The sequence below is a fragment of the Oncorhynchus mykiss genome, chromosome 8 (genome assembly GCF_057628025.1).
Source record: "Oncorhynchus mykiss isolate SJ-2025 chromosome 8, ASM5762802v1, whole genome shotgun sequence".
NCBI classification, from domain to species: domain Eukaryota; kingdom Metazoa; phylum Chordata; class Actinopteri; order Salmoniformes; family Salmonidae; genus Oncorhynchus; species Oncorhynchus mykiss.
In genome coordinates, this window is record NC_143029.1 from 39,203,780 (window position 1) to 39,212,389 (window position 8,610).

Consider the following 8,610-nt stretch of genomic DNA (forward strand, 5'->3'; position numbering starts at 1 on the left):
ATTGCCAAAATCTGAGGTGCAGTTAACTCTAATGAACATATCCTCTACAGCAGAGGTAACTCTGGGTCTTCCTTTCCTGTGGCGGTCCTCATGAGATCCAATTTCATAATAGCGCTTGATGATTTTTGCGACTGCACTTGAAGAAACTTTCAAAGTTCTTGACATTTTCCAGATTGACTAACCTTCATGTCTTAAAGTAATGATGGACTGTCATTTCTATTTGTTTATTTGAGCTGTTCTCTCCATAATATGGACTTGGTATTTTACCATATAGGGCTATCTTCTGTATACCACCCCTACCATTGTAATGGGTGTGTGTTGGTGGCAGGGAAGCCAGGAGTAGGAGAACAAACTTGGTAAAAACGGAGATGTTTAATAAATGCTAATAAAACTCCAAAAACCAAAATGCACAAAATGGGTACAAAACACGTCGCACACCAACATAATACATGCACGTCACATACAATCAAACAATCTCCGACAAGGATATGAGGGGAAACAGAGGGTTGAATACACAACATGTAATTGATGGGATTGGAACCAGGTGTGAAGGAAGACAAGACAAAACCAATGGAAAATGAAAAATGTATCAGTGATGGCTAGAAGGCTGGTGACGTCGACCGCCGAACACCGCCCGACCAAGGAGAGGGACCGACTTCGGTAGAAGTCGTGACAGTACCCCCCCCCCCCCCACCCCGACCGCGGCTCCAGCCGAGGGGGAGGTGCAGGGCGATCCGGATGGAGACGGTGGAAATCTCGCAGCATGGAAGGATCCAACACGTCCTCCACCGGAACCCAGCATCTCTCCTCCGTACCAAACACCCCCCAGTCCACGAGGTACTGAAGGCCCCTCGCCCAACGTCTCAAATCCAGCATGGAATGAACGGAGTACGCCGGGGCCCCCTCAATGTCCAGAGGGGGTGGAGGAACCTCCCGCACCTCAGACTCCTGGAGTGGGCCAACCACCACCGGCCTGAGGAGAGACGCATGGAACGAGGTGTTAATGTGGTAAATGGGGGGAAGCTGTAACCTGTAACATACCTCGATAGGGGGCAGCATTTGGAATTTTGGATGAAAAGCATGGCCAAATTCAACTGTCTGCTACTCATCCCTAGAAGATAAGATATGCATATTATTAGTAGATTTGGATAGAAACACTCAGAAGTTTCTAAAACTGTTTGAATCATGTCTGAGTTTAACAGAACTTATGCAGCAGGCGAAACCCCGGGGACAAACCATTCTGTTTTTCTTCATTGGTAATCCATATTTTCTAAGGGAGTTACTTGCAGTTCCTACCGCTTCCACTGGATGTCACCAGTCTTTAGAAATTGGTTGAGGTTATTCCTTTGTGTAATGAAGAAGTACGGCCATCTTGAACGAGGGTCACTTCGTGTGTACTGTTTGATAGAGGCGCATGACCAGAAAGATTGCGTCAGTTTGTTGTCTTCCTGCATTGAACACAGATCAACCCGTCTTCAATTTTATTGATTATTAACTTTAAAAAATACCGAAAGTTGTATTACAAAAGTAGTTTGAAATGTTTTGGCAAAGTTTACAGGTAACTTTTGAGATATTTTCTAGTCACATTGCGTAAGTTGGAACCTGTGTTTTTCCGGATCAAACGCGCCAAATAAATGGATAATCGAACAAAAGGACCATTTGTGGTGTTTATGGGACATATTGGAGTGCCAACAGAAGAAGCTCGCCAAAGGTAAGGCATGATTTATATTTTTATTTCTGCGTTTTGTGTCGCGCCTGCAGGGTTGAAATATGTTTTCTCTCTTTTGTTTACGGAGGTGCTATCCTTAGATAATAGCATCGTTTGCTTTCTCCGGGAAAACTTTTTGAAATCTGACATGTTGGCTGGATTCACAACATGTGTGATTTAATGAAAGTTAGATTTTAACAGGAATTTATTTGAATTCGGCGCTCTGCTACCGTCCCACATATCCCAGAGAGGTTAAATGGCCCCACAAACCGCAGATCCAGCTTCTGACAGGGCAGCCGGAGGGGCAGGTTTCGGGTCGAGAGCCGGGGCCTCACTGCGGTGACGCTCTGCGCCAACTTCCTGGTGCAGTACGTCGTGCTGAAGGTGGACATGGGCGGCGTCCAATGTTTCTTCCGCTCGCCGAAACCAGTCATCCATTGCAGGAGCCTCGGTCTGACTCTGATGCCAAGGAGCCAGAACCGGCTGATACCCCAATACACACTGGAAGGGAGAAACGTTAGTGGAGGAGTGGCAGAGAGAGTTCTGGGCCATCTCTGCCCAGGGCACGAACGCCGTCCACTCCCACGGCCAGTCCTGGCAATAAGACCTCAGAAACCTACCCACATCCTGGTTAACTCTCTCCACCTGCCCATGGAGGCTGACCGAGACCCCCAGACGTTCCATGAACGCCTTCCAGACCCTTGACGTGAACTGGGGACCCCGATCAGACACTATATCTTCAGGCACCCCGTAGTGCCTTTAAAACGTGTGACAACAGGGCCTCCGCAGTTTGTAGGGCCGTAGGGAGACCGGGCAAAGGGAGGAGACGACAGGACTTAGAAAAACGATCCACAACAACCAGGATCGTGGTGTTACCCGGCAAAGGTGGAAGATCGGTTTGGAAATCCACCGACAAGTGTGACCACGGCCATTGTGGAACGGGTTAGGGTTATAACTTACCAATGGGCAGGTGTCTAGGAGGCTTGCACTGGGCGCACACCGAGCAGGAGGAAACATAAACCCTCACGTCCTTCCCACTAAGACAGCTCACCGTCTGATCGATAACAGGATGACCAGAGGAGGGTGACGTGTGGGCCCAATAGATCAGCCGGTCGCAGCCAGCAGACAGAACAAACAGCTGGACATTGAGGGGGAGCGGGCTCTGCACGTGACGCCTGCTCAATGTCCGTGTCCAGCTCCCACACTACAGGCACCACCAAACAAGAGGCGGGGAGTATGGGAGTGGGATCCATGGGCCACTCCTCTGTGTCATACAGCCAGGACAATGCGTCTGCCTTCACGTTCTGGGAGCCTGGTATGTAAGAAAGCCAATTTCAAGCCAATTTCTCCACGCCTTCAGATGACAGCCAACAACTCCCGGTCCCCCACAACATAGTTTCGCAACACCTGGCTGAGCTTCTTCGAGAAGATGGCACAAGGGCGGAGCTTCCATCTCCACCCCTGACACTCTCCATCTCCACCTCTGACATGGAAATGCGATACCCTAGGAATGAGACGGACTGTTGGAAGAACAGGCATTGACGTACATGTCATGCTCCAACAGGCGACTTTGCGCACCAGGAACACATGCTCGGCGCGTGTAGCGGAGTATATAAAAATGTAATCAATATACACCACTACACCCAGCCCGTGCAGGTCCCTGAATCTCATCTACAAAAGCTTGGAAGACTGATTGCGCATTCACCAACCCATACGGCATGATGAGGTACTCATATTGCCCTGAGGTGGTACTGAAAGTCGTCTTCCACTCCTCTCCCTCTCGGATACGCACCAGATTGTAAGCGCTCCTGAGATCTAGTTTGGTGAAGAAGCTAACCCCGTGCATTGACTCTGTCGCTGTGCCTATGAGTGGTAGCGGGTAACTATACCTCACAGTGATCTGATTTAGACCCCGGTAGTCAATACACGGACACAGACCTCCCTCCTTCTTCTTCACAAAAAATAAACTTGAGGAGACGGGTGAAGTGGAGGACAGAATGTCGATGAGGTGGTAATTGAGAGCCAAATCGGCACATTCAGGGGGAATGAGCATGGTGGAGACCTGGTCTGGACTCTACACCATAGTATAACCAACGGACACCCCTAAACACCTAACTGAGCACTCTCGCGACCACCCCATGAGAGTCCTCTGTGTCCAAGAAACATTTGGGTTATGACAAGCTAACCAGGGTAGGCCCAGCACCACGGGAAACGCAGGAGAGTCAATAACGAAAATACTAGTTTTCACCGTGTGACCCCCCCTGCGTCACCATGCCCAAAGGAGAGGTGACCTCCCTAATTAACCCTGACCCTAATGGTCGACTATCTAAGGCGTGAACGGGGAAGGGCACATCAACGGGAACAATGGGGGTCCCTGAACTATAGCTAACGCTCTATCAATGAAATTCCCAGCCGCGCCTGAATCTACGAGCGCCTTATGTTGGGAATGCGGGGGAAACTCAGGAAAAGTGACAGACACAAACATATGTCCAACAGAGGACTCTGGGTGAGAATGGTGCCAGCTCACCTGGGGTGACGCCAGAGCACCCTGCCTGCTGTCTCGATTCCCAGAGGAACCAACCCGGCACCGACCAGCAGTGTGACCTCTGCGGCCACAGATGGTGCACGAGCGGAAACCCCCCCCCCCCGGTCTTCCTGCGCACCGCCCCTCCCAGCTCCTTGGGTATCGGAGAGGGGGTGCAGGAGGATGGAACCACCAGACTGCTGATCTGGATGTCCACGAGTAGCCACAGGTTATCCAGCAGGATGGACAGGTCCACCAGCTGGTCGAAAGTGAGTGTGGTGTCTCTGCAGGCCAGCCCCCGACGGACGTCCACGCGCAGACTGCAGTGGTAGTGGTCGATCAGGGCCCTGTCGTTCCATCCCGCGCCGGCAGCCAGGGTTCTAAGTTCCAGGGCAAACTCCTGGGCGCTCCTCGTCTCCTGCCTCAGATTGTAGAGGTGCTCACTCTCCGCTCTGCCCTCGGGCGGGTGGTCGAAGACTGCCCGGAAACGGCAGGTGAACTCCTCAAAATGGTCCAACACCGCATCTCCCTCTCTCCACACAGTGTTGGCCCACTCCAGGGCTTTCCCGGTGAGGCACGAGATGAGGGAGGACACCTTCTCATGGTCCGATGGAGCTGGGTGGACCGTGGCCAGATAGAGGTTATGTTGAAGGAGGAACCTCTGGCCGTTGGCAGCACTCCCACCGTACTCCTGTGGCAAGGAGAGACGGCTCCCACTGGGCTCAGGCGGTGAAGGGGCGCTCAGGAGAGACCCCGTTGTGCTGGTGGAGGCGCTGGAAGAACTCTCTGTCTCTCCCAGCGGTCCATTGTCTGGACAACGCGATCCATGGCAGCTGCCAGATGGTGAAGCATAACCTCATGCTCTTGGACGCGCTCCTCCACCTCCATGGCCGGGGTACCTTCTCCTGCTGACTCCATAGGTGGTCAGAGATTCTGTAATGGGTGCGTGTTGATGGCAGGGAAGTCCGGAACAGGAGAACGACCTTGGTCGAAACGGAGATGTTTAATTAATGCTGATAAAACTCCAAAAACAACAAAGTGGGTACAAAACCCATTGCACACCAACATAATACATGCACAGCACATGCAATAAAACAATCTCCGACAAGGACATGAGAGGAAACAGAGGGTTAAATACACAACATGTAATTAATGGGATTGGAACCAGGTGTGAAGGAAGACAAGACAAAACCAATGGAAAATTAAAAATGGTTCAGTGATGGCTAGAAGGCCGGCAACTTCGACCGCCAAACACCTCCCGAACAAGGAGAGGGACCGACTTCGGCGGAAGTCGTGACAACCTTGTCACAACAAAACTGATTGGATCAAATGCATTAAGAAGGAAAGAAATCCCACAAATTAACTTTTATCAAGGCACACCTGTTAATTAAAATGCATTCCAGTTGACTACCTCATAAAGCTGGTTGAGAGAATGCCAAGACTGTGTAAAGCTGTCATCAAGGCGAAGCTTGGCTACTTTGAATAATAACATTTATTTTGAATTGTTTAACACTTTCTTTGGTTACTACATGCTTCCATATGTGTTATTTCATGGTTTTGATGTCTTCACTATTATTCTACAATGTAGAAAATAGTAATGAAAATTTTAAAAAACTATCCAAACTTTTGACTTGTACTGTACACTACATATTCTGGTTTGTATTTATTGATTTATAGCTCCGAGGTCATATTGTGGATTCTTTTCTACTCCTTTATATGGTCTTTGCCCTGATATCTCCCCACCCAAGTTTGATACGTTACTGAGTAGTATTTATTTTCTACAATGTCGAAAACAGTAAAAATAAAGAAAAACCCTGGAACGAGTAGGTGTGACCAAACTTTTTTGACTGGTACTGTATGTGTTCCCACCCTAGGGTCACGCACTACTTTTATTATTAAAAAACATAAAATACCATCATTTTTTTGTTCATGCGTGATATGAATTTTTGGCCATATCGCCCAGCCCTATCCTCAGCCCTTAACAGTCCAGAGTCCTGGGCACATAAACAAGAGCTCTGAAGATGCAACCCACACGGAAGAAAATTGTTGAATCAATGTTGTTTCCACGTCATTTCAACTAAAGAATTCAATGTCATGACGTTGAATCAACGTGGAAAACTAATTGGATATTAAAAGACATCAACGTATGGGAATTTTGTCTCTTTTTCACCCAACCTTTAAACTAAATCCAATGAATGACATGGTGAATTTCTTTGTGGATTTCATGTTAATTTTACATTAGTTGACAACTCAACTAACTCAACCAAATCAGAACTAGATATTGAAATTACTTCTGTGCCCCCAGTGGGAAGACCTTATATGGATCACGCGGGGTGATCCAGAAGAGGCTTCTTCTCCGCTTTGCTTCATTTAATAAACAGCCTCATGTAATCACACCAGCCTCTAATGTACAGTGGCTTGCGAAAGTATTCACCCCCCTTGTCGTTTTTCCTATTTTGTTGCCTTTACAACCTGGAATTAAAATTTACATTTTGGAGGTTTTTATCATTTGATTTTGACAACATGCCTACCACTTTGAAGATGTAATCTTTATTTTATCTTGTGAAACAAACAAGAAATAAGACAAACAGAAAACTTGAGCGTGCATAACTATTCACCTCCCCAAAGTCAATACGTTGTCGAGCCACCTTTTGCAGCAATTACAGCTGACAGTCTCTTGGGGTATGGTTCTATAAGCTTTCCACATCTAGCCACTGGGATTTTTGCCCATTCTTCAAGGCACAACTGCTCCATCCTTCAAATTGGATGGGTTCCGCTGGTGTGCAGCAATCTTTAAGTCATACCACAGATTTTCAATTGGATTGAGGTCTGGGCTTTGACTAGGCCATTCCAAGACATTTAAATGTTTCCCCTTAAACCACTCGAGTGTTGCTTTAGCAGTATGCTTAGGGTCATTGTCCTGCTGGAAGGTGAACCTCCTTCCCAATCTCAAATCTCTGGAAGACTGAAACAAGTTTCCCTCAAGAATTTCCCTGTATTTAGAGCCATCCATCATTCTTTTATAAAAAAACATCCCCACAGCATGATGGTGTGCGCGGGGTGATGAGAGGTGTTGGATTTGCGCTAGACATAGCGTTCTTCTTGATGGCCAAAAATATACATTTTAGTCTCATCTGACCAGAGTACCTTCTTCCATATGTTTGGGGAGTCTCCCACTTTTGGTGAACACCAAACGTGGTTGCTTATTTTTTTCTTTAAGCAATGACTTTGTTTCTGGCCACTCTTCAGAGTGCGCTCTGTGGAGTGTACGGTTTGAAGTGGTCCTATGGACAGATACTCCAATCTCTGCTGTGGAGCTTTGCAGCTCCTTCAGGGTTCTCTTTGTCTCTTTGTTGCCTGGTCTGTGAGTTTTGGTGGGCGGCCCTCTCTTCGCAGCTTTGTTGTGGTGCCATATTCATTCAATTTTTTAATAATGGATTTAATGGTGCTCTGTGGGATGTTCAAAGTTTCTGATATTTTTTTATAACCCAACCCTGATCTGTACTTCCCCACAACTTAGTCCCTGACCTGTTTGGGGAGCTCCTTGTTCTTCATGGTGCCACTTGCTTTGTAGTGCCCCTTGCTTAGTGGTGTTGCAGACTCTGGGGACTTTCAGATCATGTGACACTTAGATTGCACACAGGTGGACTTTCTTTAACTAATTATGTCACTTCTGAAGGTACAGTGCCTTGCGAAAGTATTCGGCCCCCTTGAACTTTGCGACCTTTTGCCACATTTCAGGCTTCAAACATAAAGATATAAAACTGTATTTTTTGTGAAGAATCAACAACAAGTGGGACACAATCATGAAGTGGAACGACATTTATTGGATATTTCAAACTTTTTTAACAAATCAAAAACTGAAAAATTGGGCGTGCAAAATTATTCAGCCCCTTTACTTTCAGTGCAGCAAACTCTCTCCAGAAGTTCAGTGAGGATCTCTGAATGATCCAATGTTGACCTAAATGACTAATGATGATAAATACAATCCACCTGTGTGTAATCAAGTCTCCGTATAAATGCACCTGCACTGTGATAGTCTCAGAGGTCTGTTAAAAGCACAGAGAGCATCATGAAGAACAAGGAACACACCAGGCAGGTCCGAGATACTGTTGTGAAGAAGTTTAAAGCCGGATTTGGATACAAAAAGATTTCCCAAGCTTTAAACATCCCAAGGAGCACTGTGCAAGCGATAATATTGAAATGGAAGGAGTATCAGACCACTGCAAATCTACCAAGACCTGGCCGTCCCTCTAAACTTTCAGCTCATACAAGGAGAAGACTGATCAGAGATGCAGCCAAGAGGCCCATGATCACTCTGGATGAACTGCAGAGATCTACAGCTGAGGTGGGAGACTCTGTCCATAGGACAACAATC